General features: G+C 37.2%; 1 protein-coding gene across 1 annotated transcript in view; it reads left to right on the forward strand.

Annotated features, from left to right (window-relative positions):
- The first annotated feature begins 2,471 nt into the window (after positions 1-2,471).
- HECTD2 (HECT domain E3 ubiquitin protein ligase 2) overlaps positions 2,472-22,142 on the forward strand; it is a 71,938-nt gene continuing 52,267 nt past the window's right edge. Inside the window, exon 1 of the mRNA XM_008059176.2 lies at positions 2,472-2,749. The gene's annotated coding sequence lies outside the window, so the exon portion shown is untranslated. The remainder of the gene's footprint in view (positions 2,750-22,142) is intronic.

Here is a 22,142-nt window from a genome sequence, read left to right on the forward strand (position 1 = left end):
AGTAGCTGGAACTACAGGCATGCGCTACCACATCTGGCTAATTTTTGATTTATTGTAGAGATGAGTTCTTGCAAGTTGCCCAGGCGGGTCTCGAACCCGCGGGCTCAGGCAATCCACTCACCTCAGCCTCCCCAAGCAAGGGATTACAGGCTGAGCCACTGAGCCCAACTGGTAGTAGGCATTTAACAACTACTCAGTAAATGACTTGTTTTAGTATGTTATCAATTATTGAGCATTAATTATGTCATAGGTTCTATACCAAACCCTTTATGATATTATCTACGATTCTTAGACTTCATATTTATACCCTACACGTATTAGAAAACTACTTTATTTCAGTTTATAATGCATTTAACTTCTTTTTTTTTTTGAGTTGGAGTCTTACTCTGTCGCCCAGACTGGAGTGCAGTGGCCGCTGCGGCCACCACAGCCTCGTCCTGCTGGGCTCCGGCGATCCTTCCGCCTCAGCCTTCCGAGTAGCTGGAATTACAGGCGCACGCTACCATGCCCGGCTGATTTTTTGATTTATTGTAGAGATGAGGTCTCGCCAAGTTGCCCAGGCGGGTCTCGAACCCTTGGGCTCAGGCAATCCACTCACCTCAGCCTCCCAAGGCGTGGGATTAGGCTGAGCCACCGAGCCCGGCTTACATTTAACTTCTATAGGCTGACACATGTAGGCTAATCCTAACACGGGGAAATATTAACTCAGACTTTACTGAGCTGAAATCTAGCCAAGAACTGAGGAATAAGCAAAAGCAAAACAAATGACAACTCTGTGAACAGCCAAAGATGTCACACACCCACAATTGCATACTTATACTTTACTCATGGAAGTGTCCTTCAAGTTCTCACATCTCCGTTGCTTGTTAGCTAGGTGACTTCAGGTGTGTCAGTCCTAGTTTTCTCTCTATGAAATAAAGGAGTTAACTAATTTCTAAAAGTCTCTTAATTATAGAAACTTTAAAATTCTATGTGTACAGTATCTGAAATTCTTTCTGGGTTTATTTTTTAAAGCAAATCTCTTTTAAACAAAAAGTAATAAACTTAATCTAAAGTACAAGACCTCTGCACAAGATTTACTGTAATTGAGCTCTGTGTTGACTAAGGAATTTCCAGTTCTGCATGAAGGACCCATGTGAGAACAATTATAATTTCAGTGGAATAATTTAAATAAATGATAAGAATAAGAGTGATCAGATTTGTAGAAATGGTGAACACTGGAAAAAGCTTCATAGACAAGTTATGATAGGCTGTGCTGCTGTTACAAACCTCAGGTTTCAGTGTTTGAAAACTGTAAAGGTTATATTGCTCATGGTATAGTCTAACACTGGTTCAAATTGGCTCTGTTCCACAGTCACTCAAGGACCCAAGCTAATGAATGCAGTAACATCTCAACTGTTAGCCTGTGTGGTTGTCACAGTGGAGGAAGAGAGAAAGAGCTGGAGTTTTACCCCAGTCTTAAATGCACTGGTACTTTCTGGTTCAGACACATGACAGACATCATTTCCACTGTGGCCTGTTAGAAATAGTCAGATGGCTCCACCTAATTATAAGAGGATGGGGAATGTGAAGAGGGCATGTGAGTATTTGGTGAGAGTAAATGCTTCTGGTACATGACATATGAGCTGATTCTAAAAAAGCAAATGGAAATCAATCTGGTGAATTAAGGAGGAGGAGATGAAAAGGAAACCTTTCTTCTACCATGAAATTGAAGAGGTTAACTTTAGAGTAAAAAAGTGAATGTTAAGGAAGAAGTTAATTACTATATCCTCTTAAGCATCTAGAAGCTGGAATATAGTGTACAAAGATCTGAGAGCTGAGAATAAGCCCTGAGGCAACTCTGTAGCTGAATCTTACACTTCAAAGTATGTGCAAAGATTTTATTTATGTAAAATTATAAATAACTTTAAAATAAAGTATAAAATACAGATTAAGTATGTATTATGAATTTTATAGAATTGTTATTTTTGGCACATGTGTTAATGGATAGGTTCTGTGCTTTAAGGAAATTGCTGTTATCTGTGTCTAAGGATCCCAAAGTGCTTAGCACTACTTTTCTTTAAAATCCTGTAATAACCAAAATGTATATAATCACAGTGCTTAGGAAAAAAAAAAAACTCTAAAGGGTTATCTTTTTACCAGAACTTTTAAAGTTGCATCAAATGACAGGAAAACCTTCAGTGAATCATCCTGTAAAGTATCATATGCATGTCAGTTATTAAAAATAATATTTATGAACATCACAAAATAGTATTATCTAAATGCATAAGTTAAAATAGCAGTGAATGTTAATGGAGCATGCACTGTGTACAAGCAACAGTGCTAATTATTTTGTATGCATCATCTGTGTTAAACCTCACAATAACTCCAGGCAGGAACTATTATTATCCCCATTTTCAGACTTCGCAGTTTGTAGGTAGTTAGATGGTAAGACTCTTTTATACTGAAGACAGTTTGATCCAAGAAAAGGTAAGTCAGTTTTATATACATCATTTTTATCTTTTATCCATTTGTTATCAAATTGAAATCTCTATTATAAATGTTTATGATTTTTGCAATAAAATAATTTACATATAGGTAGTGGGAATTTTGCTGCAATGTTAACTTTTCTGTTTTTAGGGTTTGGACAGAGGAGCCAAAGCCCAAATTTCCACTTTCAGCAGTTTTACGTCAACTGCTAGCCCGAAGAAAGAAGCTGCTGAAAACAGAAGTTCACCTGCACATTTTGCTTTTCCTAACATCAAGAATGGTAAACAACTTTTAAATGTATTTATAATTATTCAGAGTATACATAGTCTATATATCTTGGCTGAAAGTATATTATTAAATTATTTTGAAAGTAGAATTTTATTCAGCATTGATCTGGTAGGTCTAATTAATACAACAAAAAAGAAATAAGCTGTGTAAATATTTACAAGAAATAGTAAAATTATTATATTTTGGCAATTGTTACCTAGTATAAGAGAATGAAATACAAAACTCATGAATAACCAGAAAGTTTGATTAGAGAGCCAGCTGCAATATAAAATATGTCTCTTTATTAGGTAATATATAAATATAAATATAATACAAATATTCAGTATATTTCCTATATTTGAGCAGTAATCATCTAGAAGACTTGATGAAAAATACATGAAATCCTTAGAGATAAGCCTAAAATAAAATATGTAAAACCTATATAGAGAAAACTATAAAACTCTATCAAAAAACTAAAAGGTAGTTTGAATGGGAAAACACTGTAAATATCATAAAGATGTCAGGTACACTAAATTTGTTCTACATTTAATAAATTTTTCAACAGTTCCTGGGGGAAATGTAACAAAATAATTCTCTATTTCATCTCTAAGAATAAATGCCTGAAATAATAAATTCCCCCATCGTGCCATATATTGTAAACCTATACTAGTGATGGCACCAGGAAGGCCAAGTAGATGTAGGTAGATCAGTAAAAAATATTGTATATAAGTGGCATTAAATTATTTTTAAAATGGATTTAGGCCAACTGGCTAGTCTCAAAAGTAATAAAGCTAGATTTTTTTTTAAACTGTAAAACTACTAGAAGGTGAGGCAGGAAATTTTTAAATGTGCATATGCTCACTGACCTAGTAATTTCATGTCTGGGAATTTAGTTGAAGGAAATAAGTAACATATGCACAAAGAAATATAGAAAGAACGTACATTATTTATAACAGTGGTATTTGTGACAGTCTAGCTGGATTGTTAACTAAATTATGTTCATCTATATTGTAAAAAGTATGTTTCTATTAAGAAGAATATGATATGTGTATAAAGTGTCTAGAAAAAATGCCCACAATACATTGTAAAATGAAAAAGTACAATTATAGGTAGACTGTGACTCCAGTGTTCTTAAGTACAGGGAAACCTTTTATACTTCTTTGAGCACAGAAATGATGCTCACCAATCTGTTCATGGTTTCCTTGGGGTGGCAGGCTTGTGTATATATTATTAATGTTTCTTTATAGCCCTATATTGTTTTATCACAGAAACATACATTACCTGCATACTAGTGCCCCTCACCCTGCAACATGACAGAACAAACCTGTAAATGTTTAAATGTCCTTCACATCCAACCAAACAAAAGCAACCTAGACATGTTTAAGGACGTAGTTTCTGGTAAATTGCCTATGTCTTTAAGCTGCATGTGGCTTAAGTTATTCTCACACAGACTTTGTTTGACATTCCAAGCCAGTGCTAGACCTATTCCACATTCTCATAAGTTAGTATTTATTTATTTAGAGTCAGTGTCTCACTCTGTTGCCCAGGCTAGAGTTCCACATTCTCATAAGTTAGTATTTATTTATTTATTTAGAGTCAGTGTCTCACTCTGTTGCCCAGGCTGGAGTGCAGTGGCACGCTCACAGCCGCTGTGGCCTTGACCTGCTGGACTCAGGCAATCCTTCTGCTTTAGCCTTCTAAGTAGCTAGAACTATTGGTGTGCACCACCATGCCCTGCTAATAATTTGATTTATGTAGAGACAAGATCTTGCTAAGTTGCCCTGGCTGGTCTCAAATTCTTGGGCTCAGACAGTCCTCTCGCCTCCACCTCCCAAAGTGCTGGGATTACTTACAGGCGTGAGCCACCGCGCCCAGCCTCAGAAGGTAGTATTGATGTCACCTCATTTATGAACATTTGTCTTTGATAACTCCTACCTTTCTTTCTTCTTTATACACAGACACAAACACACATGTCATCACTTCAGTCCCATCCCAAGGAGGCACCAGTGTTTATTATGTCACAATCCCCCAACCCACAACAAAACAAACCTATAATTGTGATGCCGGTATGTAAGTAGTATAAGAGTATAAGAAAAGAGGAGTTGAGAGAAATGAACTTTGTTTTAGACATATTAACTAAATAATTACAACTTTTTATTTGTGTAATATTTATAATTTAGAGAAAACTTTCATATATATTATTTCATTTGAACCTCATAGCAATCGCATAAAATACAACAGATATTAGAATCTCCACTGCATTAGTTTTCTATTGCTACATAACAAATTACCACAAACCTAGTGACTTGAAAACAGTACCCATTTATTAGGTCACAGCTCTTTAGGTCAGAAGTCAGGGTGGATGTGACTAGTTTTTCTACACAGGGTCTTGGAAGACTGAAATCAAGGTGTTGGTTGGGTTGAGCTCTAGGCAAGAATCCTCTTGCGGGTTTCTTTATGCTGTTATAAGAATTCCTTCTTTGTAGCTGCATGTCCTGTCACTTTGCTGGCTGACAGCCAGGGACTGGGCTCAACCCCTAGGGGTCATGCACAGTTCCTTGCCATGGGCCTTCTCACCAGCCCTTATGCAATATCCAAGCTTACTCTTTCAAGGGCGGTAGCAGGATCCCAGTGCTGAACCCCCTTTATGTTTCTAATCTCTCTGACTTTGTCTTCTGCAACCAGTGGGAGAAGATTCTATGCCTCTAAAGGGTTTGTGCGACTAATTTTTGCTTACCTGGATAAATTCCCTATTTTAGGGTCACATGTACAAGTACCAGGGCTTACGATTTTATTATATCTATTTGGGGGAACACAGTTCAATTCATACCAGATGGTTAGAAACCTTAAGAATATTGAAGTGTATGCTATGGAGAATGACAAGGACTCAACTAGAGAAAAGAGGAGTTGAGAGAACTGATGGATAGCCATAACCTTCATTGTTTGGACTTTTTGTTCAGATTCCTTAGCCATTGATTCCACACTCTGATTCCTACCTGCTCCATCCTGTCTCTACTAATACCCTCATCTCCTTTTTTTTCTTTTTTCTTTTTTTTGAGTTGGAGTCTCACTCTGTTGCCCAGGCTGGAGTGCAGTGGTTCTCTCACAGCCACCGCAGCCTCGACCTACTGGGCTCAGGCGATCCTTCGGCTTCAGTCTTCCAAATAGCGGAACTACAGTCATGCACTACAATGTCCAGCTAAAATTTTTTTTTTTTTTTGTAAAGGTGACGTCTTACCATGTTGCCCAGGCTGGTCTCAAACTTTTGGGCTCAGGCAATCCTCTTGCCTCTGCCTCCTAAAGTGCTAGGATTATAAGTGTGAGCCATTGCGCCTGCTCCCCCCCATCTCTTAACTCAACTTGCTGACTTTGTATACCCACAAATTTTTGAATGGACATATTGACTCTGAATATGGACCATCTTGAGCTTTCACCAATGTCTGCCTCTCTATCATCTGTGCCAGTCTTATGGAATCTGGACTTAGCCCCATCCTGAACGTGGGGTATTTGCATACACCACTGTAGATAAACAGACCTTTTTGCACTCCTGGTGCTGACTTCTCCCTGCGGATTTGTCTGGGTGCCACCTGAATTCAGGTGGAGTATGGAGTTCATATGTTAGAGGTGCTGCAGAAAGAATTCTTTTACTGAATGAGAAGTCAGACTAAGTCTTCCAAATGTAAGCATGTTTACAATTCCCTGATCTTTTGGGAAGTCTCTCTTACTTGCCAATAAGTTTGTTTTCTCAAAGATGCATCATTCTTGGCAATTATTATCATTTTCCTCCCTCTTCTCTGGTAGCAGGACCTCTGCTGGGTATTCTCTAACAGCTTGTTTCCCCACCTGATCTTCAAGTGGTATTCGAAAAGCTGCAAAAGCCTGGCGTGGGTTTACCTAACAGCTGAGGGATGCCTTTCCTCCTTGCCAATCACATGACTAGGTATGTCTGTCAAAATTGGCTGTCCTTTTAAAGATTTGAGAGTGTAGGAGTTTTACCTACTATAACAGCTGCTAGCGATGATACATCTTCAGAGAAACAACCTAGATGACAAGTCATGGAAGAGACGAGGTTAACACCACATTCCCTCTTATTCTTTTCTATCTTCCTTTCTAAAGTTATTATGTCCCACTCGCACTTACTTAAAACCATTTTAAAGCAGCACAGAATACCTTTAAAAGAAATAAAGCAATTCTTCCCCAAACCTTTAAAAAATATCTTTGCACTCTTGGTAATTTAGAAAAGAGTGAATATGAACTCTGACATATACCTTGAGAGCAAGCTCATTACTAGCTCAGTCCATTTTATGAGTTTGCTCCAGCAGAGCCCTGATGGGATGTCATGAACTCTGTAGTTTGTACACACTCTGGAGAAATACATCCCGCTGTCTTTGCCACTCTGAAATAGAACAAGGTGGTCTTCAGTTTAAATGGGGATTGGATCTGTGTGTGCATCCTGTGATCTATTCAGGGTAAACTACCATAGAGTTTCACAGTTTTTCTAAGAGCAGCTTGAGGGCCAGATAGGGAAACAGGCTGTTGGAAGAAACCCAGCACAGGGCTTGCTGTATAGGGAAAGCAAAGGACTTGCTACTTTAAGATTCCTACCCTAGAAGTATTTTCGAGGTCCAAATGACCCCATCCCCAGGTTTCCTTTGAGAATGAACTGATTTTGGACTAAATCTCTAAGCTCTTTTTCTAGGTCAGAGTGAGTACCTTGGATTTGGCTTTTCTTAGCTATCCTCATGAGAGAGGTATATCTATCAAGAACTTAGAATATTTTGCTACATTCATTTGTTTACATATTTATCTTTTTTATGAATCTGTATGCACCTTGAGCTTTTATTTTGGAGAGGGGAAGGGCTATCTTTTTTCATTTTTTACATTAACGTTAACTTTTTATTAAATCAGGAACACATTTATATGTTTCAAAAAGCAAAACTATAAAAATAAGTATGTCTTAGACATCTCACTTTCACACTCTTTCCAATTGCTCTTGTATTCTTTCCTGTGTTTTTTTATGCGATGTAAGAAAATATAAGTATTCTCATTTTCTACCTTTTCTTAAAGAAAAAGTAACTACATATATATTGTTCAGCACCTTGCTTTTTTTTTCAGTTAACGTATCCAAGATATCTTTTTGTATCAGTACATAGAAAGCTTTTTAATTCTTTTTCTCAACTATATTCCATTGTATTGGATATACTGTAATTTATTTACTCAGACTCCTATTAAAATAAATGAGTTGTGTTCATTCTTTTGTTATTGTAAACAGTGCCACAATGAATGATTCTGTGCATATGTCCTTTTGTTCATCTGCAGGTGTATAGGAAATTTCTAGAAGTGGGATTGTGGGTCCAGGAGTAAATGCATTTACAGTTTCCTTGAATTTGAATCCATCTGCTTGTTTCCCGGACCCAGCATCATGGTACATATAGTCTGTACTCAGTAAATAATTTACTGAATGAAGAATTGAATGGGAGGTGCCTTTTCTGGGTTTCTAGCCTTTATGCCCTGTTGGAGTGTCCAGCCCATTACAAAACTGTAATAAATTCTGTAAGATGTGTCCAGAGTAAGGCATCTATTTACTAAAGATAACCTTATATAGAAAAGACTTTAGAATATTTATATAACTAGACCCGTAACATAACATTTCACCTATGCTTTTATTGAAGTTTTATAAACACACACATCACTGAACTTAGTAAAAAGTACATCTCCAAAAACCAATGAATGTATTTGCTTTATTTGGCTCTGATGGCTAAAGTCCTGTGAGTCAGAATTTTTCCCCCCTCTTTCTTCCTTTCTTTCTCCCACCTTAAATTTTATTTTTTGCAAAATGTTCAGAAAAGTCATCCTATAGTCAATGATGTAAACACCACCTGTTATGACTAATCCTCTCTGGTCTTTCCCTGTTTCAGCTGCCTGCCACTACTGAAGTAGTCATAAGCAGTACCAGAGTACTAAACTTATAGAGGGATCCTTCAAATTGTAGCTCATTTATGCCCTGCTTTGTGCTCACACTTTGTGGATTATGATATTAAATAAAAATTGAGTCTTTGAGTATCTATAACTGTCAGTGTGATCCTAAACAGATAATTAAGCCCTCATGAACCTTCATTTACTCATTTATAGAAAAAGGAAATCAGGCATATCAAGTTGTAAAATGACATTTACACATAAACTTTGTGATTTAAATGGTTAATTTTATAATACTTTGGTTCTGCTTGATCCTTGTTAAGTTTTTGTGGGGTTTTTGGGACATTTTATAGTTTACTAACTCCTACATCCATTTAGTTTTCTAATTTATTATTTGTTTTTTTATACATGGTCTAAGGTTTGGCATTATTTGATAGTGGAAATAACATGGGTTTTGTAACTTCTCAGGCTGGGTTTGAAATCTGGCTCTGTAATTTACAAACTGTGCTGTCCTAGAAAAGTTGTTTAATCTCTGTGCTTATTTTCTCATATGTAAAATAGGATGATAAAGAAGCTACCTTATAAAATTGTAAAGATAAATGAAAAAAAGCCTTTAAAAGATATTAAATTTCACGTCTTAGAAGTTCAGTCCGGGCTCAGTGGTTAAGCCTGTAATCCCAGCACTTTGGGAGGCCAAGGTGAATGGATTGCCTGAGCCCGCAGGTTCGAGACCAGCCCGGGCAACTTGACTAGATAGACCTCGTCTCTACAATAAATTAAAAAAAAAATTAGCCGGGTGTGATAGCGCATGCCTGTAGTTCTGGCTACTTGGAAAGCTGAGGTGGAAGAATCGCCAGAGCCCATCAGGTCGACGCTGGGATGGCCATGAGCATGCCACTGTACTCTAGCCTGGGCAATGGAGTGACTCCAACTCAAAAAAAAAAAAAAAGGTCAGTAAATGTTATGACAGTATATACATGAATATAAGTTGTGAGGGAAGAGATAATAGTGGACAGGAACATTAACTCATGAGCAAATGATGACATACATTTTTTAAAATTGAAAATGTGTTACAAATACAGAAGACCATAATTAACATTTCTATACATTCTAATAATAACAAAATTAAGTTTTAGCACTGGGGTGTCCCCTCTCAGGGGGCACATAAATCTAGCAAACTACTCGGATGTCCCCTCTCAGGGAACATAAAGAGATTGCTGGTGATTATACAGGACAAACATAGCAGTGGAGATTTTTCAAAAGTGTATGTTTCCTTGAAGTTTTCCACTCAAATTGCACAAAAAGCAAATAAAGAGATGGAATATATACTGAGATATACATTAAAAAAAATCAGCTGGTGGTAAGTAAAAAGAGAATGTGTGAAGTGCTTTCACAGTGGGGCACAGACTGAACAATGAATTACTTATTATTAACATGGAAGAAAACGAGACTGCATTGTTTGCTGGAATAGAAAAACACCAGGTGAAAGACGTCAAACAAATTACTATTGCACAACAAGTAACAATGAACCTGCAATGCATGTCGGTCGGTGACCGTTTCACATATTACCACATATTAGAAAAACATAAGATATAAACATCTTTCAGGCATAAAATTTTGATTTTTTTTGTCACAAATAAGTTCCTCAATGTCCAAAATTCCATTATAAGCTAAATGTCATTACAATAAGATAATTGGTTCCAATACAATACTATTTAATATGAAACAATTCATTTTTTCACATTTCATTAAAATGTGTGGTCGAGTTGGCTGGTCAGTGATCAGTGAGATGTCTCCTTGTGTAAAGGGTTAAAGACCATGAGCTCAGCACTGAAATTAAGATAAGAGCCTTGTCAGTACTTTAAAAGCCCCAATTAGCCCACCCCAATCACGGTGCCCCACCCTTTTGTCCAGAGATAACTACAGTTCCCTTTTTTATAGGTACTTCATTATGAGTGAATCCTGGGAAAGTAAGGGCAACTATCAAGACATCTGGCAGAGCTATAATTTAGACTAATTATTAGATGTCTGGAGGAAATATTACCTCTCCAGCTATCAAGAGTATTGTAGGTTAAGTCTAGGAGGTGAACCTGGTGTCATCAGCTGATTCGAATAGCTGAGCAAGATGAGGAGAGCAGACTTCTTCAAACCAAGAATAAGAACTGGGCTCACCTACTTGTTCATTTTGTGTTTGGTTAAAAAAGAAGAGTACAAAGGCAGTCAGGATCTTGGTGATGACAAGCATCAAAATCACAAATGTTCAGGCCACTCTGTTCCATTCTGGAGTGCAGCTCTCATCTTAGGGCACCGTGCTTCCTGTTACTTTGCATAAGAGACCTGTCTCTGTCTCTCAGCCTCTGTCCTTATTGCTTTCTGGAAGCTTGTTGAGCCACCTCCTTGTCTTGGGGGGTTTTGAAGTTGCACAGTGATGTGCCTTGCTGTGAGTTTATATCTGTCCCTTGTGCTGTATACTCAATATACCCTTTCCATCTAGCAGTTCATGTCCTTAAATTCCAGGAAATTTTCTTGAATAATTTTGTTGATTATTTTCTCTTCTCTGCTTTTTCTATTCTTTGTTTTTGAGTCTTCTATTTAAAAAACCACAAGTGGATTGCCTGAGCCCGCGGGTTCAAGACCAGCCTGGGCAACTTGGCAAGACCGCATCTCTAGAATAAATAAAAAATTAGCTGGGCATGGTAGCACGCATTTGTAGTTTCAGCTACTTGGAAGGCTGAGGTGGAAAGATTGCTGGAGCCCAGCAGGTTGACACTGGGGTAGCCATGAGTGTGCCACTGCACTCCAGCCTAGGTGACAGAGTGAGACTCAGACTCAAAAACCAAACAAACAAAAAAACCCAGACTTGCTGGACTCTTAATTTTCTTGTATTTCCATTCCTACTTTCCCTTTTCTTTTGCTCTATGTTTTAGGGAATTTTTTCAAAATCCTTCCATTGAGCAGTCTATTTTTGCTATTATGCTTTTAATTATCAGGGATTTTTCTCCTCTGAATATTTTCTTTTTATAGCATCCTTTTATTTCATGGTTATACTATCTTTTGTTCATCTTAGAAAATTCGTAATAGGTTTAAATTTTTTTTTCTTCTCCCTGCATGGTTTCTGATTTCTCCAAGTTGCCTTTGTCTGTTTTGGTCTCTATCTTCCATATCGGAGGCTTTCATCAGAAGTTTGGTAGTTCTTGGTTTTCCACTCATAGTGAACAGTCAAGAACCAAATAGATGATTGGAAAGTAGTGAGACATAGGTAATGTGGTTATGTTGACCGTAAGCTTCATAATAGGTGATTGGGGTCAATATCTTTACTTATCTTTTCTCAGGCTAGTTAGATTCCCCAGGAAAGTGTCTTCCAATCTTCTGTCTGTGGAAGGGACAGGGTAAGTATTCTGATTGCCGGGGGAAGAAGTCTAGGACTCTGTCTTGATTGATCATTTAGTATTCAGCAATTAGTGATTTACTGCCCTTATGTCTTAGCATAGGTCTTATAATCTCATCTGTGTCTGGCATTTTCCCAGTCCAAAGCACCAGTTATACCCTCTCCAAATCATAGAATTTCCAGATTTCTGCTGTAGTAGGGATGGAGGAACAATAGTGGCAGGGAGGAGATCTAGGGATCTAACTTTTTCTTCAATCTTCACCATAGTTGTTCTTATTTTATCTCCTCCCCCTTACACTACCAGCTCCAGATTCTTAGCCCCTTGAGAATTCTGCAGTGTAAATCAAGTTACTTTTCATCTTTCTCTACTGGGGCATGATATTCAGCTCTTTCATGTCTACTAATTCAGTTTCCACAGGTGTTTCTGCTTTCTAGCCACTTTTTACCTTTCAGGCTATGGCCATTTTGTCTTTAAAACAACAGAACCATTTAGTGTAGTTTTAGTGGAATTTTGGGAGAAATTAAATGTGCTCAGTCTACCATCTTAACCTGAAAAACTTCTATTTTTTTTTTTTTGAGTTGGAGTCTCACTCTGTCGCCCGGGCTGGAGTGCAGTGGTAGACTCACGGCCACTGCAGCCTTGACCTGCTGGGCTCAGGCGATTCTTCCACCTTAGCCTTCCAAGTAGCTGGAACTACAGGCATGTGCCACCATGCCCAGCTAATTTTTTGACTTATTGTAGAGATGCGGTCTCACCAAGTTGCCCAGGTTGGTCTCAAACCCTTGGGCTCAGGCAATCCTCTTGTCTCAGCCTCCCAAATTGCTGGGATTATAGGCATGAGCCACCACGCCTGGCTGTGTTTCTTTAACAGATGAGGAATATAAGATTCTCAGAGATTACATGATTTATGTTTATACATGTTTCAGTATCAAGCCTAATAGTAAACCACCACAAAACTTAGTGGCTTAAACTAACAGCAACGTTTATTTTATTCACACGTATAATTGGGTGGGGATCAGTGGGACCAGCTCATCTTTGTTCTAAGCATCCTAAGCATCAGCTGAGGTGGCTTGAAGACTGAGAACTGGAGTCATCCAAAGGCCTGCTGGCCTCCATGCCTATGAAGGGTACTGGCTGTAGCCCGGACCTTAGTTGGAGCTGGGGCTGGAACGCAGTCATGTGGGCTTTTCTTGTGGCTTCTTGGCATCCTCACAGTATGGTGACTAAATTTCAAGGACCAACATCACTAAAGAGAGAGCCAAGCAGAAATGTTATTACCTTTTAATAAGCTAGTCATACAGCATCACTTTGGTACATTTTGTTCATTAGCAGGGAGCCTTTAAGGCTGGCTCTTATTCCCAAGGAAGGGAAGTAGACTTCATCTTTTGTTGGAAGGCATATTAAAGAATTTATAGACATATTTTTAAACCGTCACATCTGTACATGTAATATGTAGATCCAGGAAAAAAAGGCAAGTTGTTTGCTTCTTTTTTAAGGAATTTTCTTACACCATGTTGTAGGGCGGGAATTAATAACTAAAATCAGGTTTTTAGATGACACATACATTATAAGTTTCTATGGTTCTTCAATTTCTGTATGACAGGTCATTAGGTAGGTCACACTACTAGAAAACTTTTAAACTTTTTGATTACTTTATAAGTCTTGTCCATTTTGTTCTTGAATAGTTGTAGAGATGAAAATGATCTAAGAAATTATCTAAACTAGTCATTTTTTTTAACTTTTAAATTTTGTATTTTAAAGATGAATTTAGGGCTAGTTATACAAATGTTCATTATGTAGGTACTCTTGTTGATGAGGTGTGCTCCCCTTCCCCTGGCAGTTTTCCACTATACCAGTCCCATCCTCGCCCTCCCCTGGCATTTCCCACTACTGTCAATCCCTTTCTTATAGTATTATGATAATTGTTCAAGGTCTGCTTATGCATGAGTTTTAAACCTATTTTTTCTTTCTTATTTTTGTGACAAAATACTTTTTTGGAAATAAAAAAATATTTAGAGCATCATTATATTGAGAAAAGTAAAGCTAAGCTACTCTGAGTAAACCTATCGACTCAGCACCATTCCCCTGAGGTGGCCCTAGAAGTTCTTTGGAACCTTAAACAGAGGCCCAAGGAGTTTCATTGGCTTGTCTAAAGTGAACAAAGTAACCCAGCCAGCTATTCAACCCAGTCTCTTACTTCCAAAACTGGCGCTTTTTCATTACTTATTTATTACTTAATTACAAATATTTATGATGAAACTTAGGGTACAGTAGTTTCCAAGAGTGTGTTATCCGCAGCAAACCTTTTTATATCAGTACCTCTCCAGCAGTAGGGGGATAAGGAAGGGAGGCCCAGGCTCCTTCTCCTGAATATTCATTCTGCATAGAGACTCTTGAACCTCAGATACTGCTGTTGCCACCTGTGCTACCTAGCCAGGAACAATTATCAATCTTCTAATCATATGGCCAATTTAAAGTGTCAGTTTCACTTTGGTGGCTGTAGTTGTGAAAAGCTACGTATTTCTAGTTTTCAACCTGTCAGCCTGTGGAAACAGTGAGCAGGCAGAATTTGGCTGGCAGTCTCACATCTTTTATACATAGTTGTATTAATACTGTTGTTGTTGTTGTTGTTGTTGTTATTATTATTGAGTCAGGGTCTCACTCTGTCAGCCAGGCTGGATTGCAGCCTTGACCTCCTGGGCTCAAGTGATCCCTCTGCCTCAACTTCCCAAGTAGCTGGGACTACAGGTGTGTACCACCACACCCAGCTAATTTTTCTTAATTTTTTTGTAGAAATGAGGTTTCACTATGTTGCCCAGGCTGTTTTCCTGGGCTTAAGCGATCCCTGCCTCGGTCTCCCAAGGTGCTGGGATTACCAGGCTTGAGCTGCCATGCCTGGCCCATAGTTGTGTTATAATCTTTGTATTTTTAATATACTACCAACCCCCACCACTGTCCTTATCCCTCTTACATTAGCTTCAAGTGTTTTACTTAATGTTTCCAAGCAACCAACTAAAATTGGCAACAGTATATTAAAAGAAAGGGAAAATGATTACTGGTTATCAATTTAGCACAAAGTGTTCTTAAGTATTGACTGAATGAAACCTAAATGATAGGTTTTCACTGATAAATACATTTTTAGTATCTTACAATAAATATTCTACACTGTAGAAAAATTTGCATGTGATGGAATTTGCCTGTTTTATTTATAATATCAGTTTGAGATTTAATTAATCTCATCACCATAGTTATTGATTTTCTCTTCTGAATTAGATTTTTAATAACCATCTGTGATAACAGGCAGAAAGGCTGTCTCTGGAAACAATGCTCTGATGTTCAAAGACATGAGAGCAGCTGTCAGCTGTTATTATTCTTTTCTTAATAACTGAATGTCACATCCTGTAGTTTGGCTTTCATTCACTAATGTGAGCAAAGGATTCTGCCTTTCTTTCCGGGTAACAGAACATCACAAGTTCCATTAACATAGTGTGTTAACATTCTTCATTGCTCTTCAGTTTAAGTTACCTTCTAAACTAAAAATAAATCCCATCTGGGCTTATGGTTCTAACTTCACCCTATAATCCTCTTGGCCTTGGCATTACTATTTCTCTCACATAAGAATCTCCCCACTCTCAAGCTCTGCCAAAATCCAGTTTTCTTACTTAAATTTCACTCTTCTTCCACCTCAGCATGGTATTAATAAAAATGAGTGGGTATAAAAATGTGTATATATGCTCTGTGAGTGAATAAGTTAATTTGTATTTGAGTGAGTCTGTTTGTATTTAATTGTGGGTGTTTATAGCCAAGTTGGGAAAGGTGTGTGGGAAGGGATAGGAAAGGGTAAGCCCAGTAAAGAGGAAGAGAAGCTGTAGGGGAGTGACAAAAAGATAATAGTAACAAAGACTGGTGTGGAAAGAGAAGTTTACTTCTTTGATTTCTGCTGAGATAACCTTTCTTTCTCATTAATAAAGATTTCCAAGCATAAGCTATAAGAAATCATTTGTGAAGATATCTAACTTTACTTACTAATAAATTGAACCTCTGAACAATCTGTGCTTACAGTACAAATGACTAGAAATTTGATATTTCATATATTTAATAAAGGGTAGAAAATAATTATACAATGGAATTAAGGAAATCTAATAATCTGGTCTGTATTGTCAACAACATTATTCGTTCATCTAAAATCATTGCATCATTTTGTCAGTGTGATCCCCAGACTGGCAGCATCAACATCATCTATGTTAGAAAGTAAAATTCTTGGTAGTGGTGGCTCACACTTGTAATCCCAGCTACTTGGGAGGCTGAAGTAGAGGGATCAGTTCGAAGTTACAGTGAATTATGATTCTACCACTGCACCCCTGTCTCTAGGGGAAAAAAAGTTCTTGTGCTCCACTCCAGACCTACTAAATCACAGACTATGGGGAGGGGCTGGTAATCTGTTTTAACAAGCTTTCCAGGTCATTCTGATGTACAGTAAAGTTTGAAAAACACTGCTGTTGTATAAAAAATTTGCATCTCTATGGTATCTTCTAATATGAAAGTTTACTTTAAAATATACCTCAATAGGTCTTTCTTTTCAAGGGACTCGTCCATATCAGATCTTTCTGGCATGCTTCTTCCTCTTTCCCTCTCTTCTTCTCACTAATAAACTTTGTATTAAAACTTTATAAATAAATAAAAAAATAGACCCCCAACACTAATGAAATTTATCTTAGCCTATTAAGTTGGTAAAAGGTCCAACAATAGATATTTGAATGGGAGGGGTAAAGAAGGAAGGAAAACCTTATAGCTATGTTTCTGCTGTGATTATTGATATGGCTATGTTTGCATAGTTGAAATATATTCTGATCATATTAGAATTAAATTCTATATATGTGTATTTCATATTGTAGAATTTAAAATCTATAAAATATCAATCTATTCTGTTGATTTAGAAGTATTAATACTTGAGAAAGTACAACAACCAAAGTGAAAAGCTTAGTGAATGGGTTCAACAGCAGCAGAATGAAGGGGATAGGATCAACAAACTGGAAAATAGAACAATAGAAATTATCTAGTCTTAACAATAGAGAGAAGGTAGACTGAAAAATCCACAACATCTTAGGGACCTTTGATCTTGTAACAGAAGATGTTACATTCCTACCGTCAGAGTCCCAGGAGGAGAGGAAAAAGAGTAGGGCTGGAAAAATACTCAAAGAAATAATTTACTTCATTTGATGGGAAACATAAGCCTACAGATTCAAGAAGCTGAGCAAATCCCACCCAAGGTAAATACAAATAAATTCACATTGGGACACATCATAATTAAACCTCTGAAAAGTAAAGCCTAAGAAAAATATCTGGAAAGCAGCCAGAAAAACATGACCCCTTAAAGATAATGCTGTAGTTTGAGTATTTTTCCCCACCAAAATTCATATTGAAATATCCCCAATGTAACAGTATTAAGCCAATAGGGCCTTTAAGACATAATTGGGTCATGAGGACTCTCTTTTATGAATAATTAATCCATTCATGGATTAATGAATTAATAGTTTATGAGAGTGGGACTGGTGACTTTATAAGAAGAGAAAGAGAAACCTGAGATAGCACACTTGACCCCCTCAACATGTGATTCCCTGCATTCCCTCAGGACTCTGCATAGAGTCCTTACTAGCTAGAAGGCCTTCACCAGATGCAGCCCCTTGAAAAGCCATCAGTAACCATGAGACCAGAAGAAAGTGGCACAATATTTTTCAAGTACTAAAAAACAACCACAACAACAACAACAAAAAACTGTTGACCCTGAATCCTACACCCAATGAAAATATTTTTCAGGAGTGGAGGGGGAGGGGAAATAAAGATATTCTCAGAAGTAAAACTAATAATTTATTGCCATGAGACCTACTATAGAAGAATGGCTAAAGAATTTCTCTAAACCAAAAGAAAAAAAATAAAAGAAGGAACTTTGAAATAATCAGAAAACAGTGGGGTGCGGTGGCTCATACCTGTAATCCCAGCACTTTGGGAGGCAGAAGTGAGAGGATTGCCTGAGCCCATGGGTTTGAGACCAGCCTGGGTGATGGCAAGACCTCATCTCTACAATAAATAAATGAATAAATAAACAAATAATTAGCCAGGCATGGTGGTGCACGCCTGAAGTTCCAGCTACTTGGAAGGCTGAGGCAGAAGGATTGCTGGAGCCCAGCGGGTCGACCCGCTGGGCTCCAGCAATCCTTCCGCTTCAGCTGTGAGTATGCTACTGCACTCCAGCCTAGGTGACAGAGTGAGACTCCAACTCAAAAAAAAAAAAAAAGAAAGAAAGAAATATGAGGAAAGAAGAAAGAATGTGATAAGCAAAAATGTGGATAAATACAATAGACTTTTCTTCTTTTCTGTTTTCTAAGTTATATTTGATCATTGAGACAAAAATTATGATACTGGTGTGGTTCTAAGTGTATGTAAAGAAAATACTTAAGAAAATTATAATATTATAAACAGGGGAGAGTAAAGAAAGGTAGGATTTCTATACTTAATTCCATCTTAAAATAACAACATGAGTAGCCTGTGATAAATTATGTGTATATAATGTAATATCTAAAGCAGCCTCTCACTAACACTATAAATAAAAATAGAATTCTAAAAAATGATTAACTCTCACAAAAGCAGGAAAAATAACAGAAATGATAAGCAGAGAGAACAAATGGAAAACAAAAATTAAAATGGCTCTACCTTGTCAATAACTACATTAAATGTAAATGGTCTAAATAAAAGATAGAGATCGACAGAGTAGTAAATTAAAAACATGACCTAACTATATGATGTTTATAATAAATTCCCTCCAAACATAGCAGTTTAAGCAAGTTGGAAGTAAACTGATAGAAAAAGACATATTATGCAAACATTAATCAAAGGAGATAGGAACAGCTATATTAATATCAGATAAAGTGGATTTAGAACAAAGAAAATTAGTGGAAACAGAGGGACATTATATAATGATAAAAGGGATTATCAAGAAGATATAGTGATCATAAATGTGTACACACAAAACAACAGAATTGCAAGATATATGAAGGAAAGACTGGTAACAGAAACAAAAAAATTCATAATTGGTGTTGCTGTCTCTAGCTATAATTATAGATTTGGTGGAACTAGACAGAAAATCAAGTGTTATAGAATATAGAAGAACTATAGCACACTTCACCAACAACAGTAGCATATACATACTTTTCAAGTGCCAGTGGAACATATAGCAAGATTGATGACATCCTGGGCTGTCAAACAACCTCAAAAATTTTAAAGAATTGAAATAATGCAAAGTCCGTTTTCTGACGACATTATAATCAAATTAGAATCAGTAACAGAAAATAACAGGAGCATTTCCAAATGTCTGAAAATTAAACAGCTTCCAAAGATGCAAGTCAAAGATTAAGTCTCAAGGGAAATTTTTAAAATGGATGGAAATGCCCAGTAGCAGTGGCTCATACCTATAATACTGACACTTTAGAAGACGGAGATGGGAGGATCACTTGAACCCAGGAGTTCAAGACCAGCCTGCATAACATATGAGAACTTATCTACACGCACACACACACACACACACACACACACACACACACACAAATCCAAGTGGGAGGACACATACCTGTAATAAGGAGGCTGATGCAGGAGGATCACTTAAGCTCAGGAGTTGAAAGTTGCAGTGAGCTATGATGGAGCCACTGCATTTCAACCTGGGCCACAAAGTGATATCTCCAGCTTACAAAAAAAAAATGGATGAAACTGAATGAAAATTAAAATACAGTATATCAAAATGTATGGGATACTGCTAAAGCAGTGTTGAGAGGGAAATTTGTAGCAATCAATGCATACGTTGGAAAAGAGGTAAAGTTTCAAAAACATCTAAACTTCCACTTCAAGAACCTAGAAAAAGAAGAGAAAAATCAGCCCAGAGAAAGCTGGAGGGAAGAAATATCAAGATAACAAAAATCAGTGAAACTGAAAACAGAGAAATTGAGAAAATCAGTGAAGGAAAGAGCTGATTCTTTGAATTGAGAAAATCAGTGAAAGAAAGAGCTGATTCTTTTAAAAGATCAGTAAAATTGACAAACCTTTAGGAAGACTGACAAAAAAGAAGACATTATCAGTATCATGAAACAGAAGATATCACAACAGACCCTGGAAACATAAAAAAACATAAGGGAATAGCACAAACAATTCTGCATACATAAATTTGACAACTTAGATGAAATTGACCATTCCTCCAAACACAAAAACTATTGCAGCTCATTCAATATGAAATTGTTCATTTGAATAGTCCTATGACTATTAAGGAATTTGAATTTATAATATTAAAACTCACCCAAAAAGAAATACCCTTATCCAAATGATGTCACAGATTTCTGCCAGCTGTTCAAAGAAGAATTAACACTATTGTTATACAATCTCTACCAGAAAGTAGATGAAAACTTAGAATTTCCCATTTCATTTACAAAGCTGGTATTATGCTGATACCAAAACCAGATAAAGATGGAAGGAAGGAAAGAATGGAAGGAGGAAGGGAGGGAAAATTACAGGCCCTTATGAATATAGATGGCAAAAATTTTAAAGAAAATATTAGCACATATAATTCAGCAATATATAAAAATAATTATACCCCATGATCAAAAGATGTTTATTCCAGAGATGCTGGATAGTTCAGTTTTCAAAAGTCAATTTTGAAAAATCAAATTAATGTCATCTACTGTTAAGACCTAAGAATACAAATCATATGACCAACCTGAGCAACATAATGAGATTTTGTCTCTACAAAAAATAAAAAAGTCTAGGTAGGGTGGCATGTGCCTATATTATCGATCTGTAGAAAGTATTTGACAGCATCCAACACTCATTTATGATTAAAAAAAAAATCAAAACTCTCAGGAAAAAAACAGGAAAAAAGATCTTGCTCAACTTGATAAGCAACATCTGGAAAAAAATGTAATTGTGAAATACTGAATGCTTTTACCATAAGAATGGGAATAAGGCATGGATGTCTACTCTTATTCAACATGATAGGAAGCAAGGGAATTGCCTTTAACTTGATAAAGCTTATATTTTACTTAATGGCTAAAGACTAAGTGCTTTTCTCTTTAAGATTGAGAACAGGCTAGGCATGGTGGCTCATGCCTGTAATCCTAGCACTTTGGGAAGCTGAGGCAGGAGGATCACTTGAGGCCAGGAGTCTGAGTCTAGCCTAGACAACATAGCTAGACCTAACCTCTTAAAAATAGTCAAAAAAGCCAGGCATGGTGGTGCATACCTATAGTCCCACCTACTCAGAAGGTTGAGGTGGAAGGATCACCTGAGCCCAGGCGATGAGGCTGCAGTGAGCCATGATTGTGCCATTGCATTCTAGCCTGGGTGACAGATTGAGACTCTGATTCAATCAACCAACCAATCAATAAATGAAAATAAATCATACATAGTGGGTACAATGCAAGAATGTTTGCTTTTACCACGTATTCAGCACAGTGCTGGAAATTCTAGTTAGTATAAGAAGGCAAGAAAAAGACATACACGTTAGAAAATAAGAAATAAGCTGGGCTCAGTGGTTCAGCCTGTAATCCTGCACCTTTGGGAGGCTGAGGTGAGTGGATTGCCTGAGCCCGCAGGTTCAAGACCCGCCTAGGCAACTTGGCAAGACCTCATCTCTACAATAAATCAAAAATTAGCTGGGCGTGGTAGCATGTGCCTGTAGTTCCAGCTACCCAGAAGGCTGAGGCAGAAGGATCACAGGAGCCCAGCAGGGTGAGGCTGTGGTGGCTGGGAGCGGCCACTGCACTCCAGCTTGGGCGACAGAGTGAGACTCCAACTCAAAAAAAAAAAAAAAATAAGAAATAAGACTTTCTCTGTTTGCAGATGACATGATTGTCAAACAATCCCAGGGAGTCTACAAAAAAAAAAAAAAAAATCTCCTAGAACTAATGAATGAGTTAAGTAAGGTCAAAGGACACAAAGTCAATTATATTTCTGTATGTTAACAAAGAACACATGGGGAAGATAGCATTCAGATGACTAACATGAGACAGGTAAAGTGAGTTTCTCCTACAGAGTAAACCAAGATAGAGTTTCCTCAGCACC

The sequence above is a fragment of the Carlito syrichta genome, unplaced genomic scaffold (genome assembly GCF_000164805.1).
Source record: "Carlito syrichta isolate Samal-C Ts95f unplaced genomic scaffold, Tarsius_syrichta-2.0.1 Scaffold303749, whole genome shotgun sequence".
NCBI lineage: Eukaryota > Metazoa > Chordata > Mammalia > Primates > Tarsiidae > Carlito > Carlito syrichta.